We start from the raw sequence: 24855 nt of genomic DNA, 5'->3' as shown, positions 1-24855 counted from the left end.
CTCTCTAATTATATCTCAAGAAAGAAGATGAATACAAACGGAAGCACCACACATTTATCAACATTTCACTGCTTTGGTTACCATGTACACAACTAAATACAATCCAGAAAGACTTATCATTGTACCAAAACAAGATGATGAGGTTCCACATTCAGAATGTAGATGAACGCTAGGATGACTCAGTACTAATGACATCAGTCAGACAGAAATCATACCTATTTTCTGCCTTCTGAGAGTTCTTCAACTCCAGGATGAAATATTGATTCATTATGATATTTCAGTAAATTCAAGCATCCACAAGCTACTTTATATCCAAGTTGTACTTCCTTGCAAATATAATATCTTGACTTGCTATAAACAAACTGACTGCCAAAATCACAGGCTGCTTGCTCAAAAGCTGTCACTAATTAGTTGTTAGTGCTGTAACAAGAGTCAAACTTAATGCCAATGAGAACGTATTAACCTGAAAAAAGTAGTGACATGACACACTGAAAGGATATTTTTTAAAGTAAATTTCATAAATTAACAAATTTGGAAGACGTCAAACTGGGTCAGAATAGTTCTATGTCTATTCATATTTAAACAACAACAATAATGTCATATTTATGTGGATCTTTAAGGCTTACAAATCACATTCTTCACAACAAACCAATGAGACAAATAAATATTGAATCCATTTTACAAAAAGGGAAACTGAGACTCAGAAAGTTGGTGTAATTTGTCTATGATCACAGGGTTATTTAGGGACCAAGATTTGAAGTCAGGAGTAGTGACTCCAACTAATTCAGTACTCTGAGAGATTCTATTACATTCTGAAAGTAAAATTTTAAGAACAAGAATAAAGAGTATGGGGAGCAATAAAAAATGAACTGTACCACAATTGTTCCTTGACCTACTCTTCCAATAGAAGGCAATCTTCATTCTGAATAATTTTTCACTGTGGCTACTTGTCTAAAACTGAATTTCTAGACAACAATATTGTTTTAAAAGCCTTTCTTAACTGAGTGTTATATTACCTAGATGCTGAGTTCTGAACATTTTTGGTGCTTATTTTATGATCCCTATTTTATAGACAAAAGAACAATCACAGATAGTAGACTTGGTACTCCCTTCTCCCTGGGCCTCTGGACCTCTGATCTATCCTGATTTTCTGCCTACTTCTTGCTCACATCTTGATGTTTTTTGAAGATCTTCTTTGTCTTCTATTCTCTAAGTGTGATTGTTCCTATAGGCTCATCCTTGGACTTCTTTCTTCTATCCAAAACTATTTCAAGAAAATTTATGCAATTCTATTCTGTTATTATATTCATTCATGTATATAACTTGTCCTCTTCCAATCAAGTCAACAAAGCATTTAGTAATCACTTACTATGTGCAAGATTTTCTGCTACAAAGATTTGGGGATACAAAGAAAGGTTAAAAAAGAAAAGCCTCTGCTTTCAAGAGTCTAATAGGGGAGATAACGTGCAAAAAACTATTACAAACAAGATTTGTACAGGAAAAATTTTGAGATCTCAGAAGGAAGGTGTTAGAAGTAAGGGGGATGAAAAAAACTATCTTGAAAAAGGAAGGTTTTAGCTGAGATTTGAAGGAAGCAAGGAACAAAGACAAAGGAGAGAAAGAGAAAGGTGAGGAAAAGGGGAGAGACAGGTGAAAATGCAGAGTGAAGAGGTAGAGTACCATGGAACCGGAAGGAGGCTGGGGTCATTGATCAGAGAGTAGAGAAAGGGAAATAAAGGGCTAAGACTGAGAAGGGGAAAGGGCCAAGTTATAAAGGGCTTTAAAAGCCAACCAAAGGATTTTCTCTTTGATTCTGGAGCAACAAGATGACCCTGAAATTTACGGAATGGAAAGGTGACCCGATCAGATGGCCTGGAGTAAGAAGGCAGTGGAGACAAGGAGACCAACCATCAGTTTAAGGTTGCGCTAATGAGGATTTGTGCCAGGGTGGTGGCAATATCACAAGAGAGATGGAGGTGTATTTCAAATATGAAGACAGAATGAACAGATGCTGGCAACAGAGTGGAAATAGAGAAGAAAGATTAGAGAAAGAGTGAGGAGCTGAAGTCATGTAGTCATGTAGTAAATCTGGGTGATTGGGAGGATGGTCGGGAAATTAGGAAGAGGGGAAGGTTTGGAGATAAAAATAATGAATTCCATTTTGGACATACTGAGCTTAGGATCTAGAGGTCTTTCAGGTTGGGACACCCAGGTTACTAGGGCATGATCTGGATGATCTAGGAAAGTAGATTGAGAAAGTACAATCATACAAGTAGGAGAAAAATCAGAAAGACAGGAATGTGTTTTGATTAGCACAATGCTTTCCACATTAACTAGCTGGTTTATAATGATTGTTGTACTTATTCAATCGATATGCTCAATATAGTAGAAGGTGAATTGAAGGTAAAGACCAACTTTACCAATGCCACTTTCAGTGCTCTAATTAAGTTGTTTCAAAATTTGTTTTGCTTAAGATCCTTTTTCAATATCAAAATTATACAAATTCTATTTCAACTCATACTTCAAAATCCACCTTTTCCCTTCACAACTTTAGGGGACTTTCAGGAATCCAAATCTAAGAAACAACCCACTATTTCTAATATGCTCCAGCATTATTCAAAAATAGCTGAACATACAACATAAATCTAAATATTAAATTAACACTGAGACGAGAGGCTTAGAGATAGACAACTACTTTATGCTTTGGATTTTAGGGTCAGGCTGTCTCTCTACTATGACTCGAAAGACTTGATGAGTGAAGCTGCAATTAAAATCCCACTTAAAATTGAACTACTCATGGCCTTATACAGGGTTATTCTTAATATCTTTGTAAACAATTACAACAATGTACCAGTAATTTTCCAGTTCATAATCAGGCTGGAAGGAGAACAATCTATTTTACAGATCATGGGGAAAGACTAATCTCTGATATTATTGCCGCTGCAGACCTATCAGGAAGACCTAGAGGAGATAAACCTGTAGACATACAGATTAGACATCACATTTTCTAAAGTCTTAATAACACCCTGGGGGATAAAAGACAAGCTACAGAATTAACCTATTTGAATATTTATTGTTTTTTCACCACTGAGGAGGAATTGGGAACAAAGAAGGAATCCAACTGATTTCCTAATCTATTATGTGATAATAGGAGACTAGCCAATCAGTTCTCTGAGAGAAATGACCAGACCCAAAGAGTCATAACACAAAGAAATCCTGCTAACATCCCTCTGGCTTCAGCACAAATACAAATGTTTTACATTTCATCAAATATGACCATCTAGTCCAACTTGTACCTGAACAACCCCACATCTCCACAATATTCTCCATAAGAATCTCATTGATTTTTTTTACTTCTAGACACTTGGGGATGAAAATAATGAATTCAATTTTAGACACACAGGACTTCAATTTGGGACACTAAAGTTACTGGGCATGACCTGAATGATCCAGCAAAGTAAACTGAGAAAGTACTATCAGATAGGTAGGAGGAGAATCAAATGAGGGGGATCCCTTAAGGAGAAACCCATTAAATGTGAATACTAAGGCAATAGTTCTTTATACTGAGATGCAATTTGCCTTTTTACAGCAAAAGAGAACTAAGCAGAACAAATCTCATCTGTCAAACAGAACAATGCCAGTCAAATACTCAAAGACAACTGCATGTTGCACCTAAATCTTCTTCCCTCTATCCCCATTTCCTTCAATTGATACAACCTTCTACCATTCTGGTTGCCTCCTTCGGAGATGCTCAAGTTTATGAAAGCCCATCATAAAATGCGGTAGCTAGAACGTAAAACTTCCAGGTGTTACTTTAACATACAACAGGTCTGTTGTCTCCCTCCTTCTGGGTATTATGTCTCTTTTAATAAAAACTAAGATGACAGATTTGGGGGTGATACCAATTTGTACTATTACCTCATTTTGGGCTGGCAGTCCACTAAAAACCTCAGGTCTTATTGATCCAAATTCACATAGTTATACTTCTCCTATCTTATACTTGCAACTCAAGTATTAGACTTCACCATTTACCTGTGTTATTTTTAGCTTTCCAAATAAAAAAGAACAGCAACTCCCACCCTCAATCCCAAAAGTGCACTTTCATCTCACTCTTGCTATCTTAAGTGCAAAAGCCTGTTTTAGGAGGACTGCCATCTTTCAGATGACTGAAGAAACCCAGTCTAATTCCCTCTGCAATAACATTAAAATAAAGATAGAAAGGAAAGAAGCCTCTTTCAATGGTTTTTCAATAATAACTTTTCTTTGGATTCTGACACAAACATCTTGTTAATGAAAACAAATTTAACCAGACTGATCTTACAGCTACAAATTACACCCTGGAAAGTTCTAATAAACGAAATAAAGAACATGCCATCAATTTCTTTTTAAAATATTGTTTTCTATACATCTCTTACATCAGCACAAAGAACTAAACCTAAATATCATAGAAGCTTGGAAATAAACAAATACAATAGTTTTAGCCCACTCTGGAAGATTCCTGAAAGACTGAATACAGAAGTTTTTGGCCCACTCTGGAAGACTCTTCAAAGACTGAAGGAATACAATGAAATCAGGCTGATCCCAGGGATTTGGCCTACCTCGATGAAAGCTCCTTAGCATTAGAGCTATTTCTGATCAAACCAGGACATCAGTTAATCCCTGATGAAGGTTGATCATCTTTATGGAGACATAGTTTATGCAGAACAGACCTGCTCTAATCAAAGGATTCTAAGGACTAAGATCATTTAGTGAGGCATTAGACCAGCTTTTATTCTGGATATACAATTTAATTACGAAGATAATCCTCTATGCTCATCGCAATCAAACAATAAAACTACATATTTTGGGGGGGATAATTTTCAGATATATACACACATACAAACAGATCATAAAAGTTCAAAATTGGCTACAGAACTCAAACTTCCATTGACAAATACTGAAGTACATTGTGGGAGAAGACTAGAAAGCACCTATCTGTAAATAAAATAAATATGAATTTCATTACAACAAGTACAAATATACACACCCACACAGCCAGGTAAAGATAAACAAAATCTCTGTATAATGAAAAGACTTCAAGCCCCAGGGAATGGTCATTTTTTTTCCCCTAAGTTTAGTACAATGCAGTCTGTAGAACTTTAGCCAAATTCCAGAACAAAACACTTCAAGATTCCTTGGAGTTCATTGTAATATATTTAATTTGAAAGGTGTAACATATTGTTGTTTAAAAATTTCTCTTGACATTTAAAAATTTTTAATTCCCTGTTAGGAATTTGAAAGGAGTCCTTTCAGCAGATCATTTGATCATAGCCATAAGAAAGTGAATGCTTTAAATGTTCTTACTACAAATTCTTCAGTACTGTGTTAAAATATTTACCCTAGGACAGTTTTCAAAGATTCCCTCAGGGTCCAAACTATGAAACATCTGATTTAACAGTGTATTTCTGTCGATGGCGAGGAGAACAAGAGCATAATTACATTTATACTGTTTCTCCAAAAGCCACTAGATATGCTAGATTGTTTTCAGCAAAGAAATTTAAATAGAGGAAAAGCTGACCTGAAGAGAGGAGTAATAAATATGAGGTTTAGTGTCTACCTAGATGGCACACAGGACTTCTCAACAAGCCCAAATCTGAAACGTCACATTTCCAATCTTCTATATAAGGTCAGAGGCTCCAGAACCTTCAGAAGTTGGTATGCCCATTCATCTTCCAAATCAATCCCACCTACACTGATTGAACAATTTATACAGAACTGTGCTAGACACTGTGGGGGTTGCAATGTTGGCTGAAACACGGAGATTATATTCTAGTAGGATGATGTGAGGCATATACAGTTAACTATTAAACAATCGAAGCACATAAGAGAGTACAAACAATGTGCTGTTGGAGGTCCAAGACAAGAAAACATGTTACACACTGGGGAGCACCAGGGAATCAGGTAGGCTTCCTAGAGAAGATATGCCACCTGGGATAGGCTGTAAAGGAGAAAGAATTTCAAGAGAAAGGAAGCAGAATTCCAAGCAGAGAGAACCATAAACAAAGTCAAGAAGATAGGCCTATATGAGTTACATCCAAGACAGTTCAGTTTTCAAGAAAAGTACATGGAGGGAAAATGCATGAGAAAAGGTAGGGAAAATGCAGTTGTTATCAATAGTAGAGGCCCTCAAATAGGATATTTTAACTTTAGTTGTAAGCAGAGAGTCACTGAAAGTTGCAGGGAAAATCAATGAATAAAAAAACTTAATCTGACAGAGGTAAGAAGGGAGAAGAGTGAGAAGACCAAAGCTGCTGCAGCAATAGCCTGCATGACTAGTAATGAGAAACTAAGATTGGGAATAAACAAGAGAAAATGCACCAAAAATGTATTGGAGGTAAAACTAAAAACCTTCCATGGAAATTCTACCTCTGATGTCTGTGTCAGAGAAGGTTGTTGTTTTTTTTTTTTTTTTTCTAATTTATGTTCGTTTATTTTAACACACATTGTTTCATGACTCATGTTGGGAGAGAAAAATCAGAGCAAAAGAAAAAACCATGGGAGAGATTAAAAAAAAAAAAAAAAGTGAACACAGCATGTGTTGATTTATATTCTCCATAGTTCTTTTTCTGCAGGCAGATGACATTTTCTGTCCAAAGTCTAATTGGAATTGTTTTGCATCACTGAACTACTGAGAAGAACCAAGTCTTTCATATTGATCATTGCACAATCTTGCTATTACTATATACAATGTATTCCTGGTTCTGCTTGCTTCGCTCAGCATGAGTTCATATAAATTTTTCCAGGCCTTTCTAAAATCTGCTTCTTCATCATTTTTCATAGAACAGTAATATTCCATTACCTTCATATATCACAACTTATTCAGCCATTCTTCAATTGATGGGTATCTGCTCTTTTTCCAATTCTTTGCTACCACAAAAAGGGTTACCACAAACTTTTTTTGCAGCTGTGGATTTTTTTCCCTCCTTTATGATTTTCTTGGGATACAGACCCAGTAATGGCCCTGCTGGCTCAAAGAGTTTGCACAGTTTTATTGTGCCTTTGAGCACAGTTTCAGATTGCTCTCCAGAATGGTTGAATAATTTCACAACTCCACTAACAATGCATTAGTGTCCCAGTATTCCCACATCTCTTTCAACATTTATCATTATCTTTTCCTGTTATCCTAACCAGTCTGAGAGGTATGAGGTGGTATCTCAGATTTGTTTTAAATTGCATTTCTTTGATCAATAGTGACTTAGAGCATTTTTTTTACATGACTATAGATGGCTTTAATTTCATCATCTGAAAATTGTCGGTTCATATCCTTTGACCATTTATCAATTGGGGAATGACTTGAATTCTTATAAATTTGACACAGTTCTTTATATATTTTAGAAATAAGACCTTTATCAGAAATACTGGCTGCAAAGATTTTTCCCCAGCTTTTTATTTCCCTTATAGTCTTGCTTTTGTTGGTTTTGTTTGTGAAAAAATCTTTTAGTTTAAAGTAATCAAAATTGTCCATTTTTACCTTTCATTAATATTCTTTAGTTCTTTGGTCATAAATTCTTCCTTTCTCCAAAGATCTGAGAGGTAAATTATCCCTTGTTCTCCTAATTTGTTTATGGTATCATCCTTTATGCCCAAATTGTGTATCCATTTCGATGTTATTTTGGTATGGGATGTGAGATGTAAGTCTATGCTGAGTTTCTCACATTATTTTCAGTTTTCCCAGCAATTTTTGTTAAATAGTGAGTTCTTATTTCAGAAGCTGGAATTTGCGGCTTTATCAAATACTAGATTGCTATAGGCCTTCATTATTGTGTCATGTATATCTAACCTATTCCACTGATCCTCCACTCTATTTCTTAGTACCAAATGATTTTGATGTCTGTTGCTTTATAATAGAGTTTTAGATTTGGTACTGCTCTGTGATAGAATCTTGGATTCTTCAAGACTGTCAACACTGTGTAGGTTCTGGACAGTTCTACCAAGAAAAAGAGGCTCACAATATAAAGAGATATGAAGAAGTGACTTTATCTGTTTTTCATTCAAGCTATCCAAAACAGGATATAGAAGAATTTTTGGAGGTACTATATTCCTCTTCAATGGGGGTCTTCAAATGAAATCTGAATGACTAATCAGGCATATTGTAGTAAGGATTCTTTTTCAGAAATGGATTGGATTAGGGATTGAGGTTCCTTCTAGCTCTGAAATTTTGTGATTCTAATTTTGTTATCAAACTAACTAGTTCAGAGAAGACTAGCCATCAGATGATGATTTTTTTTTTTTTTGGTCAAATCAAAAGCTTCTAATTATTGAGTGAAAGGGTTATGATTTGCATCAATGGAAAGCTAATCTATAGATGAAATTATGGACATTTTGAAGTACTGAAGAACTGAGAGGACTTGGCAACTGACTAGAATGGGCAAGATACGGGAGAGGTAAAAACTAAAACAGCATTCATCTTTAAATGAGAGACCGGGAGAATGATAGTACCACTGATTGAAACAGTGAAGTCAGAAGAAGAATCAATTTTAAAGAGATAATAAACTTGTTTTTGAAGTGTTATGGGATATTCAGGTGGAAAAGTTGACATTGGTTATTACAGATTAAGGTTTGGAATTTAGCAGAGAGGTCCTAATTGTGTAAATAAATCTAGAAGTCATCTGCATTGAAATGACAGATGAAGTAACAGAATAAATGAATTTACCAAGGGAAAAGATATTGGAAAGAAAAAAGAAAGGCAAAACCTTAGGAAGTAAAATAGGCTTCCAAGAGCAGATATACCTAGAAGGGAAACCATCAAAGTAGGAAAAAAAAGTCATTAAGGAGGCAAGAAGAAAACCAGGAGCCTGTAGTTCTCAAAAGTCAGAGAGAAAGAGAATAGCCAGCTGAAGGGACAGAAGGCCAGGATACTGAAGATTTATAAGAATAATGAGATGGTTGCTGAAGCAACATCCTGGTAAGAAAGGAGAGGGATAGAATCAAGATTACAGAGAGAGAAGGATTAGTTTCAGCAAGAAGTGAGAACATTTCTTCCTCTAGGAGAAAGGGAAGAAGAAAGAAATTTGATATATTGAAAAATTTTAAGTAGTGGTGGCAAGAAGCTTCCATCAAATGACTTTAGTTTTTAAGACAAAAGTGGAAGCTACTTCATCTCTTGTACAGGTTGAAAGGTGGGTTGCAGAACGAAAGAACAGAACTGTCTTGGAAGAGTCAGTGTGAGGAATGAGAAAGAAGATCCCTAAGTATAGAAAGACTGTTGAGTAAAAAAAACTGGTCAACTAAAGTTATGTAGATTAAATCTATTATGGATGAAATAAACCCAATTTAATGACTTTGAAAAACAAAAAGGACTTTATTCCCTAAAATATTCTACCAAAAAAACTATAGAAATTTTTTGGGAAAATGTATGTCTTGAAAAAAATTTCCCCTCTACAAGCTGGGGCAACCCTGTTCAAATTATAAGCAGTTTAAATATTAGTGGATGTCTATGAATATTACCATCAGTTTAAGTTATAGCTTTTCTTGCAAAAAATGCTCTAGTTGAACTTACTCTTCCCCCTTTATCAAAAAAAAAAAAAATCCCCACAATTGTCTAAAGGGAAGTTTCAGCATCAGAGGAAGGCTTGTCAAGACAGAACCTGTCATCTTACCATTGCCAAATGAGAGGCAGGTAAGCCCAAGAGACCAGGGAATAACAGCACCATACTCCAAACCTCCATCCCAGCTTCAAGCTATATTCTTAAAGCCATCCCTCAAGGAAGCAATCCTTGTGGAGATGCAATCTAGTTATTGATGATACAAATGCTGCTGCCATAGCTACTGAGATTCTAAAAAGAAAATTCTGGCTACCAAAGTCCTTGGCATTATTACATGATTTGACATCAGAAACAGATTGTTTTATCAATAGACATAACATGAAAGAAGATTAATCACAATCTGCTTTGCCCTATGTACCTCTTGGAACCACTAGACCTTTAACCATCAGTTCTGCAGCGCAAATCTCCAATGTATGTTAGTTAGTTCCTCCTATTTAAATGCCAAGTCCTTGAAAGCAAGGACTATGTTTTCCAGTTTGTAACCCCAGTGATCAGTACAATGGTTTTTTACACATGATAAACACTCAATAAATCTTTTTTTTTCATTCATATGAACAAGGTCATATTAGGAGATAAAGTAGAATTTAAATATAGAAACTAAGTTTTTTCTCCATTGTTCCTCTTTGTCAAAATTATTCAGGGAATTCCTCATCTTAAAAATGAAGTTATAATTCAAAAGTTCATTTTTAAATTGGCTGTGTGGAATTCAAATCATTTTCTCACAGAACAATATAAAAGGGTGAGAAAGTTTCCAGGTTGGCCCACAAAATACTATTTAACATATAATAAACTGATTTATAGTAGTAATTTTTATCTCTTTCATTTTGAATTATTTGTATTCTCATTTTATCTAACTTAAATGAAGACAAGGCAAAATGATTATCACACAGATGACATGAAGCTGTAAGAGATAACATATTTGCATGACAAAATAAGCATTAAAAAAGATTTCAAAATAAGTGACAGAAGCAAGCAAACAATTTTAAAGCTCTAATGGAAAAAAATTTTGATCACGAATTCAGTTAATCTATTGTGGTGTATGCTGTAAAATAAATCACAACACACACAAAACACACGCTTTTTTTTTTTTTTTTGTCACATAGCCATAACTTTCCAAGCAGCTTTTTTTTTAATTATAGTGATCTCATTCAAAAACAAGAATAAATAAAAAGACAGCAAAATTTGGATCAGGTCTATACAAATACAACACAGAAGGGATAAGTATAAAGTCCAACACTTAGGGTAAAAACATCAACTGCACACATGCAGAAAACTGAGGAAACATAACTGGGCAATGGTCTATGTGAAAAAGCTTGACTTTTAGTGAAATGGAAGCACAGTATGAGTTCATGGTGACATGATAGCCCCTTCAAAAAAAGCTAATTCAACCTTAAGTTACATTAATAGAAATAAGATGTTCAGATCCAGGAGGGCCTAATTTTGTTGTACCAGGCTTGCCTTGGTCTGAACACATCTGAATAGTGTCTCTAGTTGTGGATGTCACATTTTATGAAGAATATTGACAGGCTAGAAAGTAATGAAAGGAAGTTAAACAATATGCTACAGAAACTGAAACCACATCATATGAGGATTGGTGGAAAAGATCTGGGAATGTTTAGGTTATGGGAGGGAAAACTTAGAGAGGGTGGCTTCATCAGTATTTTCAAATATCTGAAATGCTTTTATGTAGAAGAGGGCTACTATAAACTGTCTGACTCCAGAAACCAGAATTAAGACCAAAAGATTAAAGATGCAAAGAAGAATTAATCTCAATCAACATAAGGGAAAACTTTGCAACAACGAGAGCTTTGTAAAAATTAGTAGAATGGACTTCTCTGAATACAGCAAATTTCTCCTCACCAGCAGTCTTCTTAAAGATAGGTCAACCGTTTGACAAGCTGAAAAAAGATAATTCATACTTCACATGGAGGCTGAAACAAATGACTTTGAGATCCCTTCTAGGTCCAAGATTTTAAAATTCTAACACTATTAAGAACAAGAACAATCACATAATGGATGTTTAAATAAGAAAATTCATTCCAAATTTCAACTAGGGATACCTTCAGCTAGGTGGCACAGTAGTCCCAGCCCTAGAGTCAATCACCCTAAATTCAAATCTGATATCAGGCTCTAACTGTGTAATTTTAGTTTCTAAGTCACTTAGCTTCTCTTTACCTCAGTTTCTTCATCTGCAAAATGGAGATTATAATACAACCTATCTCCAAGTATTGTCAGGATCAAAAGAGATATCTGTAAAATGCCTCAAAAATCTTAAATTACATATAAATACATGTTATCATCATCATTATTATTATTATTTGCCCTCCTATGAGGTTGTGTGTGTGTGTGTGTGTGTGTGTGTGTGTGTGTGGTTGAGGACACAAAAATATCCTTCCAGTATACTGGGCTCCTTAGGCCACATCAGCAACAACTCCTTCAGACACAAATGACTTTGAGAAGAATCAGAATATGGTGGAAAGAGAGCTCAACTTAGAGTCAAGGGACCAGGATTAAAATCCTACTTCTGTCATTTATTCCCCCATGGCTTCACCTTCTCCATCTTGGTTTCCTCATCTATAAAATAATAGGACTCTTGGTTCTGGATCTATAAGACTATGAGGAAATTAAAAGGTCAAGGGAGGAAGGGGACAGGACACACACACACGCTATTTTATGTTTTTAGATAGCAGACTTTTTTTTTTTTTTTTTTTAGAAAACTAACAAAAATAACTTACATAAATTCATATACAGTAAAACTTTTGAAAACAAGTTCACTATCACAATGACATAAAAATAAACAAAAACATAAGTGAAAACAATCTTGCATCAAATAAGATTATCAAATTATTTGGGATAGAAGGAGGGTAAAGAAAAGAAATAAAAACAAGGTCTTCTAAAGAAAGTCAAAGGAAAAGGTTTTATTTATTAACATTATCTGGGGTGCAATTAACTCTCATAGGATTACCAAAATCAAAACAAAAACCAATAATGCATTATAAAACTAATTTCCAAAATAAAATGTTCACCAAGCTTTTTAAAAGCCTGACAATTGGGCAATTTTACTTATAGGTTTGTCTTTTATACACGAAAGCACTGATTTCCCTTTATATAATTTTAGTGAACCCCTATGAAGTCTAATCGTGCATGAAGCTTATAAAGATGATATAACTTTTTTTTTAACTTTTAGCTTCTCTGAATCTCTCCTTTAAAGATAAATGCTATAAATGGATGAAATCCTACAAAAACAAATTTTAATAATAGATCAAACAAATGCTTTTTTATACTAAATTTTTACTGACTAAATTTTTACCACTAAGTGAGTGGGACTTAGAAATCTTTCAAAAACATGACCATTTTAAATGTAATATATGATTGTAAAGAAATCTGACTTCAGATTAGATAGACTTGCTTCAAAACAAAGTATTTTTTGAGAGATCAATTTGGTCTTCTTTAATTCTTCCTTTTTAACCTTCCCCAAAAGTAAAAATGTTGAATACATTTTAATTTCTTTTACATAGGGGCCAGTTATTGTACATTTAATTAAGAAAGAATAAAGGTATACCAAGTACCAATCCCTGGAATTAGCAAAAACACAATGTATCATAAAAAGTCTCTTATACTGGAGATTTCCTTTAACAGATATTCTCAAATGAATACCATTATAAATATTTGTAGAAATCATTAAGTATGACTAATGGAATTACAAGAAACAAATCTACATGCTGAGCAGCTATAGGAGGTGTCATCATAAAGTGAAAAATAGTTCAAATATAAATGGAAGGAAAAAAAAGTCCTGAAATAATATAGCTAATATTCAATCATGCTAAAAGTTAAAACAAACTAGGCCATTCGTTTCCTCTTAAGAATTAAGAAAAGGGCCACTATTCTGCAAAAATAAAGGGATATAAGTGAGCATAAAGAGTAAAGTAGTATAATTTCCATTTAACTTTCATATAAAAACATGAGGCACTCAATAGACCATTTTTGAGCCTGAAAACTAACACTTGGAAACCTAAAAACTCTAGAACATTTCCATTAGGTAAAATTCAATATATTTTCTTAGTAATTTTTTTTTGGTGTGTAACACCAAATATCAAAATATCAAAGTTAGAGCTACCCACCAAGAACAACAACAATAAAAAGGTTTTAATTGTCTCTATGTGTTCTTAGAAAATCTTATTATGGATATCTTATCCAAAAACACAAATAATTTTGATTTCTTAAATTAATTTGTGTTAATTTTATTATTTACTTGTGTAAAAGGCTACATTTTTGTTTATTCTTTAATTTTGAGAATAGCAATAGTTCAATACTTACTTCTAAGTCACCACATTACATTTTTAGGGCACAATTTAAACTATAAACTACAGACAAATAGTTTTCTTAACCTGAAGGAACCACACCTTCAAAAAGCTTGTATTGCTTGGTTTTTTTCTAGCAAAACTATGTCCATTTTATTCTGGTGCTACAAGATCAAAGGATCATGCATTATCTGCAACTTAACCTACTGAATGATGTCATTCAGGAAACTAAGAATTTACTATTATAAATTATTATAAATTCACTATGATAAACAGCTAGGGAAGAATGTTAAACACAATAAGGCCAATTAAGCCAAATATTTATATAGGAGACAATTAATACTGCCACTTATGTAAATATGGATATCTAAGCAAAGACATCTTTTATGTTTAAAACTTACCTAGCTATATACTCAGAACTTCATATCCAAGTGCATAACAGAAACAGTAATTTAAAAATATTGAGACTACCAGTACATTTCATCCCTGTCCATCAGAACCCATATTGCCTAACCCTGAAAAATCTTCAAAGGACAGCTGACTTTATATTTAGCTGTAATTGTCCTTTGTCTGGTAATAGAAATATAAATGTATTGCAAAGATACATTTGAAACTAAAAATTCCATTTTGTATAGAACTATACATTTTTGGTCTAGTAACATACTGTTTTCCCCAGGAATAGCAAAAGGATACTCAAAAACATGGAAGATTAAAAAACAAACAAAAACAGAGGCATTCTAATAATATGAAAGAACTTTGTTGTTAGTGCCACAAAAACTACAAATTGCCTTGTATAACTTGCCCTATAAAACAGCACTTTTAACTCCCATCTACAATATTTCAACAGATTAAGCAATCACCTATTACTTTTTATTATGTTTCATTTACTGGCCAATTTTAGACAAGCATATGTCTAAAATGAGTTTCTCAATTTAAGAACGAAAAAACCAAAAATGTCAACTTAGGGGCTGTGAAATAAAAATATCTCAATAGTTTTAATAAATTTTCTAAGTTTTCATCACTAAACACTAGAAAACTCCACTAAATGTTTTACATACACACACAGATACACTGACACAATTAAGGAAATTATAATTTTGAGATTCTTCACATAAAGTTGTTCTATCCCCAACTCTATCAACATTTAAAGTTAATTCAGAACTGATAAAAGGAGACAGCTTAACACTACTGGAAGCAACAATCTCTTTATATAAATTTACACTTTTTTTTTGCACTGATAATAGTTGAGATACTTATTCTCTAAACAGGAGGAAGGATTTTTTAGTTTGTTTAGTCTTAAAACCCAACTGGAGATCTCAGTGGATGCATGACAAGGGAATAAGTGGTGAGGGAACCTATGTAATCAACCATCAAACATTTATTAAACACATACTATCAGTCACTATACTAAATGCTGGAAATACAAGACAAAAATGAAACAATTCCTCTTGGAGAGAGTTTATGTTGTAGTCTGGAGAGACTATGTATATGCATATATTTTACAATAGATAGGTATGGGCATGCCATGCATGTGTATCTGTATACATGTATACAATGTTTATGTGCATATTCTCTATATATTTATATACTTATACACACATATTATCTCCCCAAATATTATGTTATTTTTAACATAAGCTCAAAAAGATATGTGAGTATGCTATCTCTTTAAGCATGTGTATGTATGTACATAATGGACGTATAAATATATACATGCATGTATATATGATCAAGAGCTAGTGTGTATGTGTGTATGTATATATATATATATATAATCCACAGATGTCTTCACCAACATAAAACCACACATAAAAGGCATTTATAAAAAAGATACAAGTAAATAATTAGGGGGTAGTGAGAGAGGGATCAGAGAACAAGAAAAGCTTCAGATAGGAAATGGGAAAGAATACATGCCAAATACAAGGGACAATTGTACAAAGGCACAGTGATGGGGCATAGAGGGGCCTGTCATAAGAAACACTAAGAAGCTACCGGTGCTACCAGAGAGTACCTGCAGGGAAAAGTAGACTATTATCGTGATACTGTAATGTTTATACAGAGATCTAACCACAGGCAACTAAACTGAACTATGTAAGAGCGACCCCCAATGATTAAAATTCAAAGATTACTCCATCTAAAAATCACAATTAATAGCTTCAATAGAACAAGCACAGGGCCACAAGCCCTTTCAAAATAGAGTTAAGAAAAAAGTAACATACTTTTTCCAGTTCTCAATCAACTAGCATATATAATTCCTTCCCATCCCCAACAAAGAGCATTGACAGAAACTAATTCCTGTGTTTCTAAACAGAGGCCAAGAAAACAATTACCTCTTCATTTACCTGTCCCCTTCAAACCAAGTTTACCCTGATGCACCAAAAGTAAAGGCTCTCCATCAGAAGAGAAAAGCAAGACAAATGGTTTTGTTAAGAGGGAATGGGTTGGGGGTGGGGAAAGGAAAACAGATTTCAACCCTCCAAAAAAGAGAAAAATATATACAAGCCCTCATATGTAAAAAACAAACAATGACAACAACAAAAATCCACAATTCCAAGTCACCATCTTTCAGGGTTGACCTAAAATGATTTCTAAGGAGGTCCTTTGTAACTCAAGCATTCTAAGATTATAAGTCAGAAAACTCCTTCTTAATGCAAAGTCTATTTTGGACAACAGATAAAGCAATACATATTAAAAACAAAACAAAACAATGTTTCTTCTTGCCTTCTCTTTGGGTGGAGAAGGAGCTGGAGGGAAAGAACTTGGAACTGAAAATAAAAATAAAACTTTTTTTTTTTTTTAAAGAGAGAAATCCCTCCTTAAAATAGGGTTTCAATTACATACCTTATATTACCCCTGAACCCCCATGTATCTTTGTATTACAAATTAAGGTGACTAACTACATTCTTAACCCTGGATATAAAACTGTAAGTATTATTTCACAAAAGAATGAATTTACAAGCAGAAACTGTTAATTGCCTCCTTTTGTGTTACCCTTCGATTAGTATAGTGCCTGACACATTTTAAATGCTTAACAAACGTTTATTGACCAATTGATTCATGAACATCTTGAAGAGATGCTTTAAAATTAGTGTAGAATAACTAGTATATCTGCCCATTGAACCCATTGTAAGTCAAGCTGTGACCTGATGAAGCAAATAGTTATTTTTAATGCAAATTATGGATGTGACTGTTTGTGGTAACTGTGGCTTGATTTCCCATATGCAAAGAAATCCCCTTACCAGGGGAAATTAAACAGCATCTAAAAACACGTGGGTTTGTATTGCTATTATATCAAGGTATAGCTATAATTTATACTTTTAATGAAAATGACCCAATAGCCATTGAAAATATTAGTCACCAAATTAATCCCACCACTAATTGATTGGATCATTAATGTAATTTCCCCTTCTCTTCCCCAACTCTTCTCTAGTCAAAAAGAAAAGCTGTCATATTTTCTGAGAATTTAATTTCTACTCTCAAACCATACCCAAATAGTTGAGTATGGGAAAATGAATCAGCAAATCAGAACACTCAAAATATAGAGAACTGAATGGCTGTATGTGGAAATCCATTGCATTTAAATTTTTAAAAAATATATATGAAAAAGACGGACTATTCAGAATACCAACGGGAAAGGAAACAGAAACGAGTAGTAGGTTGTCTAGAGGCAAGAAGAACTAGACAAATGTTTTATGGTATTAGTACTTTTCATATGAAGACAATATAGCCACGATTATGAATAAATCAAACCAAAGGTAGGAAACATCCTGTATGCAACACTGTAGACATTCTTCTTTACTGAAAGAAAGCACAAAAAAAAAAAAAAAAAGGAAAAGAAAAGGAAAGAAAAAAAGGTAGCCCCAGAATAAAAACATGATTTGGAGGCAGCTAGACGACACAGCAGATGGAACACTGGCCCTGGAGTTCAAATCTGTTCTCAGACACTTAACATTTCCTAGCTGTGTGATCCTGGGCAAGTTACTTAACCCCAATTGCCTCTCAAAAACAACAATAAACCAACCCAGAAAAAAGGCAGGATGTATCGGCTGTTTTTGTACACAGCAATCTTGATGATTATTCTGTGATATAATTCAGGAGTCCTCTTTTCAATGATATGGCCCTAAAAGTCAGCTTGTAAGGGCTAAAATGCACCTAATCTGCAGTTATATTTGAAGGTCTATTTCTTCAGGAGCTCATCTAGTCATAACATTTTAGATAACACTGGCAAATAAAAAGCAAGAAGAAATCACTTAGCTCAATGTAATAAGGAGACACTTTCCCAAAGCTCATTCTTGAACACTAACATAAAAAGTAGATCTATTGCATTAGGAGCCCCTATCAACAGTACCCAAGAAGCCAAAAAGAAACCAAACTTTATTGTATTAGGGAATATCTCAAGACAATTCCATTACTTTTTTCTATTCATTCTCCTCCAAGACACTAGGTATGGCACTTGTACTATCTTTTTTTTTTTTTTACTTGTACTATCTTCTACATGAAATTTTTCATGACCTCTTCCCTCTCCCCTTTCTCCCTAACTAATTTATATGTAGATGGTCATATCACTACCCATAAAATGTATAATATTTATATTCGCAGTGCCTGGTACATAGTAAGTACTTAATAAATGTTTTCTTCATTGAGTGAAAGTCACTGCTCAGGCCAATGTTATTCCATAGTATTTAATATTATGTTTCTTTCTTCTTAAATATTCAGAACTCTGGTGACCATATCTTGGTGATTTTAAATTTTCAAGGTGCTCTCCTGAGAGACAATTATCTGCAGCCCCATTTTTAGTTAATAAAAATATGAAGGAACTCTCCCCTCACCAAGGCCACCAAACAAGTTAGTGATAGGCTTGGGAATAGATTCAAGAATTTCTAACTTCCCAATCTGGTGCTCAGGCTACTCAGTAAAGCTGCCATGAACTGATACAATGGGTCAAAGACAAACCACATGACATATGATGTTGGCCTTTATGTGTCCAAAATATAAAAACGTGATAGGGCTAATGGGTAGGCCTAATTTCGAAAATAAAAACAGGAAGCACTCCCACCCCAATATTACCTTTTAAGAAAAATTAAAAAAAAAAAAAAAAAAAAAAGGAAGCCAAACCTCAAAAGATACCTTCCAAGGAAGTCAAGGGTGTGACTTAAACTAACAAAAACAAGAAAATAACATTATAAACCACTAAAAAAGAAGGTTTTCTTCATCCAACAAGAAATCTAAATTTGCAAAATGCTGTTTTATAGTTGGCAAGACACCACAGTTGTACACACAATCACGACCAAATTGCCTTGCTTCTTTCAATGGCTAAAAGTCACTGAATATACTACATAAAGACATCTGTTAGTAAAGACAAGGTAACTAAAATAGAATTTTTTTGGAGGTGACCAGGGTTAAATGATTTAACTGTTTAAAATCACTTTTTTTTGTTGTTATTACACTACTTGCTTTTTTTACAGAAACGATCAGTGGAAATTACACAAATAAATTTAACTCTCTCATTGCCAGAAACTAGAATGCCACTTTTCTATTTCCAATATCATAAGGAAAATATATTTCTGATTTTCTAAAATAATTTTAAAATTCTCTTTAAACATCAGCAAAACTGTAGGCTAATACAATTTCATAGTTTTCTTTTAAACATTATTTTCATTAAGACAAACCAGCTTCATTCTTTTATTATATAATGTATATATAGTTTCTCTTCTAAAGATTTCAACAAACTTAAATTAACAAGTAACTTAAAAGTCTTAAATCCTAAAAATATTTTATAAGAATGATGGTATTTATAAGAATATCTAATAGAAAGAAGGAAAAATAACCTAGATTTTTATTTTGTTCCACTGGTAATCAGAATTTGCTAGGAACCTGTGAATAATTTCACAAAATATTGACTCTGGACAGTCAAGCAAATAAAATGCATGGTGTATAGAGCAGACTATAAGATGGAGCTTTTTAAAATTTCATCTATATATTTACATATGAGGTCCTGAACATGCTATTTATCCTGTTATTTCCACATTTTAAGTTACATGAGAATGTTGATCTATTACCGATGAACTCTATAGGCAACTCTCAAAGATTAAAGAGCAAACACAAAGCCGATTAAGGATCCTTAGGGATAAAAATACTATTAAGTAAACACAAAAACAATCTGAGTTTTAATATTAATAAAAACAAAATCCATTAAGTGCCAAAATAGCAATAAATATTTTATTAAACATTCCTGCCCATACAAGTAAAATTTAAAAGGACACTCTTACCTATTAAAAAAAAAAAAAGACAAAAATCCATTAGGAGTGAGAAGTTAGGGATGAGATGGTAAGTAGGGGCAGAAAGGAAGTGCTAACCAAAATATTTATATTGCAAAAGCCCAAACAATGATAGAATGCTCTCCTCCCCATCCCCCCCCCCCATACTACACTAAGAAATTCCCATTTCAAAAAGGGCAATTTTTAATTTTTAAGAGCTTTCTTCTTGGTATAATCCTTATCAATATTCTGTTGGCAGAAAAGAATATGAATACTGACAATGCAAAAAACAGTGAGAAGCTAGGATAGTTTATAAAGTTGGCTTAGTATTGGGGTTTTTTGTGCAAAGTTTAGCACTGTTATGCAATCTCCAAACTGCTGATGATAGAAATCAACCCTTTTTTGGTATTTTGCTTTAAAAACAGTTTCTCCTTCCCTTCCTCATATTCTAAAATTTATCAAGTATCTAAAGAAATCTCATCCTCCAAAAACTAATGCAAGTGGAATGTAGAAATTTAAATGGATTTATGTGGATTACTAAATCACACAAAGGTATTTTTTAATGTAATTATGTTTTTTCCTCCTTAAAACCAAATGCTACTTGTTCTGTCTCCCAGTTTACTTTATGATGTGGTCACCAGAGTTCTGAATATCATAACAACAAAAACTTCTGGCATAAGATGGAATGATTTTTGTCTAATAATTCTCTAATTATTAGAAAAAAGTCTGCAATATTACTATAAATGATAACAAAGAGGCTTCCACAAGCTGAAATTATTACAAGCAATCTGGCATCGATGGGATGTTGTAAAATGAAATTAGAAAAATACCTGACTGGCATTAGCCTTTTATCTGTGTCAATAAATGTTAAAATGATTTTGGGCATAGCAAATCAGCAAGAAAAGATAGCATAAAAGAATGATCTAAATGGTTAAAAAAAAAAAAAAAAGTGGGATAACGTAGACTCAGAAAGCTAAATGCTTATTGTGTTCTGATGACTTTCCAATACCTTTGGATTTGACTAGATAATGAACATTTAGAAACAGCTAATGAATGGGATAGATCTAACATAATATTTGGAGATGTAAAGTCACATTGACATTTTCAAAATATATTCCTTCACACTATTTCACAGATAGTTGGAGGTGCTTTCAGTTGAACAGAGACCTATAATTTATTATTTTAAAAATCCCCTTATCCTAGGAAGAAGACTGTCAGAAGTGCATGAGGAAAACATGAAAGGGTCTGACAATGGCTGATAGGGAATTGGAACCTTTTCAGGGCCCCGAACTTCATAAGCGCTAAATAAACGCTTACTGATCGATTGACTAATTTGTCATTAATGCTACGTTCCTACAGATTTTTTTTTATTTTTCCTCACTTTCCAATTATTTCCTTTTCTCCAATGGCAAGGCAGCTACCAGGGGTATGGATATGACTTCTCAGAAGTTCTCTCCTTTTCGGAGCAACCTAACCATCTAGCCAGATTCACTCTACGTCAGCCTAGCTTTTGTCACATAACGTCTCCCTTGCAGACTCTTCATATCTGCCCCCTCCGCCCACCCCCAATAACCGAAGCAGAAGCACTTTATTCCTCTGAGTGGGGTGGGCAGGTAGAGGGAAAGAAAGAAAGAAATAAGAAAAGATCACACCACATCCTACAGCAACACGTCCAAGCCCAGGCCTGGCAGGTTCTGATGTGGGATCCAGCTCTTCTCCCCCCCACTCAAGAGGCTCATCGAAAGTGTTTGTTTCTTTAACTGCCTCCCAAGGTTCTTGTCCTTGATGCACCTATAAGATACACACACACACGGACACACACAGACACACACAGACACACACACACACACACACACACACACACACACACACACACACACGATGCACTCATTCTTCAGGGGACTTTCATACGCGTACAGCTGTGTCTGTTTAGGAATAGGAGGGTGGCAGCAGGGACTGGACGGACCTTGCAAACAACGTGGAGAGCGCTGGGCGGCTGGGGAGGGAAGAGGTGCAGTCCCCTTCCTCCTCTTGCCGCCCCCCCCCCATATACATACCCCAATAGTCCCTACGTCTCCGCACGCGCACCGGCTTCCAGCCCCAGCACGCCGGGCCTCGGTTACCTCCCCGCCACCCTGCCGCTGGGACCCGACGGGACGCTGAAGCGGCGGCGGCTGCTACACCCCAAGGCGAGGCGACCCGAACAGGGCTGGGGGCCGCCCCGCCCGCTCCCTTCTCCTCAGGCTAGGCTCCTACCTCGCCTAGTCGGGCGTCGCTCCCTCGCTCCAAATGCCGCCGTCACGCTCAGTCCCTTGGCTCCGTCCCCCCCTGGGGTGACGGCTCCGGACTCGGCGGGCTCCGGGGCTCTGGGGGTCCGGCCCTGGGCTCCGCTCTCCTCCCGCCAGGGGCTCGCGGGGGCGCGCACGCGCGAGCACGATCCCGGCGCTTCCCTCCGCCTCGTCTCCTCACCGCTCCTCCCCTCCCCGAGACCGCGGCCCCCCCCCCTCCCCCGGCGCGTGCCCGGGCTCCAGACCCCAACGCGCGCGCGCGCCGCGGCTGCCCTCCTCCCCCCCAGCTCACACACACACGCACACAGATACACACACACACACAGATATACATACACACACACACACACACACTCTCTCTCTCTCTCTCTTTCCCTCTCTTACCACCCGCTTCCCCCCTCCCCACCCCGGGCGGCGCGCGCCGCTTCCTGGTTCCGCCCCGCGCCCGAGCTCCTCCAGCCACCCTCGGGGGCCCCAGCCACCCTCTGCTCCCCACCTTCGTGCCCCCCCCCCAAGAATCACCCTGCCTTGTTATTGCAAGACCGGTACGGTACACCCGCGGGGAGGCTACCGTGGGGTCACTCCCGTTCCCTACCCAGTCAGCCGGCCAGACAGGCTCCCCACCCGGGAGTACAGCTTGGAATGATAACGTGCCGGTTTGTTTTGGAAGAGTCGACCCCCCACCACCGCTCCACCCGAGATCCGCCCTCCCATGTTGTTGTAGTGTTGGTTCAGTGCCCTACCCACCTCCCTTCCCCTTAGCCCCAGGCCCGGTGTTCAGTACTTCTCTTGCCCCCGGGTCCTCTCCCTCCCAAGCCGGGGTCAGAAGTCCGCAGCTCACCTGATCAATAATTATCCCGGCTTTGCACCCCAGGGCGACCCACCCAGGGCTCCGAACGAGGCCTTCCTGGCTGCTTCCCACTCGGAGCGGAGAGCTTGCGTGGACAGTTGTCCCCGCCGCCAGTCAGACTGAATTACAGCTGGGGGTAGAAGACACCGAAACCGGAGGAAGGGATGAGGGGGTCACAGAGAGACAGAAAGGGAAGAGAAGCGTTTTCTTCAAGGAGACCTTTCCGAAATGAAGGAACTCCATCGGTGGGAGCAAGGGGAGAATAGACTGGATGACTTTGTAGGAGCCAGAGAAGTTGAGGAAGGGGTGGAGGGGAAAAAGCAGGGTTAAAAAAAAAAATCTCTTGAGTTCTCTGTCCCTAACTTTTACAAATGACCATGCATAGGAGAGAAGGTCCTTTCGAGGGGGTGGCGCTGGAAGGAGGAGCCAGGCATACATTCTCCCCACCCCCACTCCCATCCCCAACTACAGAGCAACAGAGGCCACATCTCTGGAGCTGGGCAGCGGTTTCCCTGGCAACCTTCCAGAGGCCAGCACTGTACACAGTTCCCTCAGACCTTGGGGAACCCAGCCTTACTGGGGGACAGGGTGGTGGAAGAGAGCTCCACCCTCCACCTTTTCCCTCTATTCTCTAAATCGCTGTACCCCTTTTTCCAGTCTTCTACATAATTGTTCCGTTCTAGATTACTTTGGCAAGAGGTGACCACCATCTGGAAATCCCCCAGTCCATCTTCAGTTACTCCCATACCTCCAATCAGATTTCCCATCTTCACTCAACACCCCCCCAAAAAAAAATTTTTTTTAAGTCTATTAGTTGTTTTGCGGAGCTCTCACAGGTGATCTTAAAGTCCCTTCTCTCTATTGGAAGCTTCTAGTCTTTATCCCTTCAATTCCCCTCAGCAATTTGCAATTACTTCCCTCAATTTAAATATATACATATACACATCGAATTAAATAGAAAAAGATCAGCAGGGGAGACAGAATGTTTAGGAGAAGAAGCTAAAGTTCCCACTTAGGTTGCTGGGATCACTACCCTGAGAATCACCTATCCATAATATGTTTGGCCCTGTTCTGTAGATAGATATGCAGATGAAAAGGGATGACAAGTAAGCAATAGGTTAGAGGCAATGGAAACCTTACAGGCTCTACTGAGGGCATTCCTTCTTTTCCTACCTCTAGACTCAGGTTTGGACTGACACTGATCACTTTTCTCTTTCCATCTATCTCCCTAAGTCATTGCAATGCTACCTAAATAGTACTGATAGAGAATGGGGAAGCCAAGAAGCTTCTTGACTCCCCCCATCCTTTTTTTTCCCCCCTTTTTCCTTTAGCTCTGCCATCTGACAAGGAAGCTCTGCCTGATTGCAAGGCCCCAGCTGCTCCTGGATAGATGTGTGTACAGATGTTAAGGACCAAATGTTCTTGAAGACTCACTCACCAAGAAATGTTAGTCAACCTAGGTCCAAGGAAAAATTTCAGCCATTCTTTACCTGGAGACTAGCTGGAACTAAACAGGATTCTGAGATTTTAATCTCTTTTAAGAGATCCCACAGAAGCACCCCCTGAATTGAAAAA

The 24855-nt window shown here is 36.5% G+C and overlaps 1 protein-coding gene across 6 annotated transcripts in view; it reads right to left on the bottom strand.

Annotated features, from left to right (window-relative positions):
* Positions 1-23690, bottom strand: part of LOC127560124 (signal transducer and activator of transcription 5B) — a 73768-nt gene extending 50078 nt beyond the window's left edge. For 4 of the 6 annotated variants that reach the window (XM_051994434.1, XM_051994437.1, XM_051994435.1 and 1 more), the window contains exon 1: positions 23272-23690. The gene's annotated coding sequence lies outside the window, so the exon portion shown is untranslated. Of the gene's footprint in view, positions 1-22398; positions 22587-23271 lie in introns of those variants that run through there. The other 2 variants (XM_051994436.1, XM_051994438.1) reach the window with 1 other exon arrangement.
* Positions 23691-24855: the final 1165 nt, after the last annotated feature.

The sequence above is a fragment of the Antechinus flavipes genome, chromosome 4, assembly GCF_016432865.1.
Source record: "Antechinus flavipes isolate AdamAnt ecotype Samford, QLD, Australia chromosome 4, AdamAnt_v2, whole genome shotgun sequence".
Taxonomy (NCBI): domain Eukaryota; kingdom Metazoa; phylum Chordata; class Mammalia; order Dasyuromorphia; family Dasyuridae; genus Antechinus; species Antechinus flavipes.
This window is presented reverse-complemented; position numbering and strand designations above follow the sequence as displayed.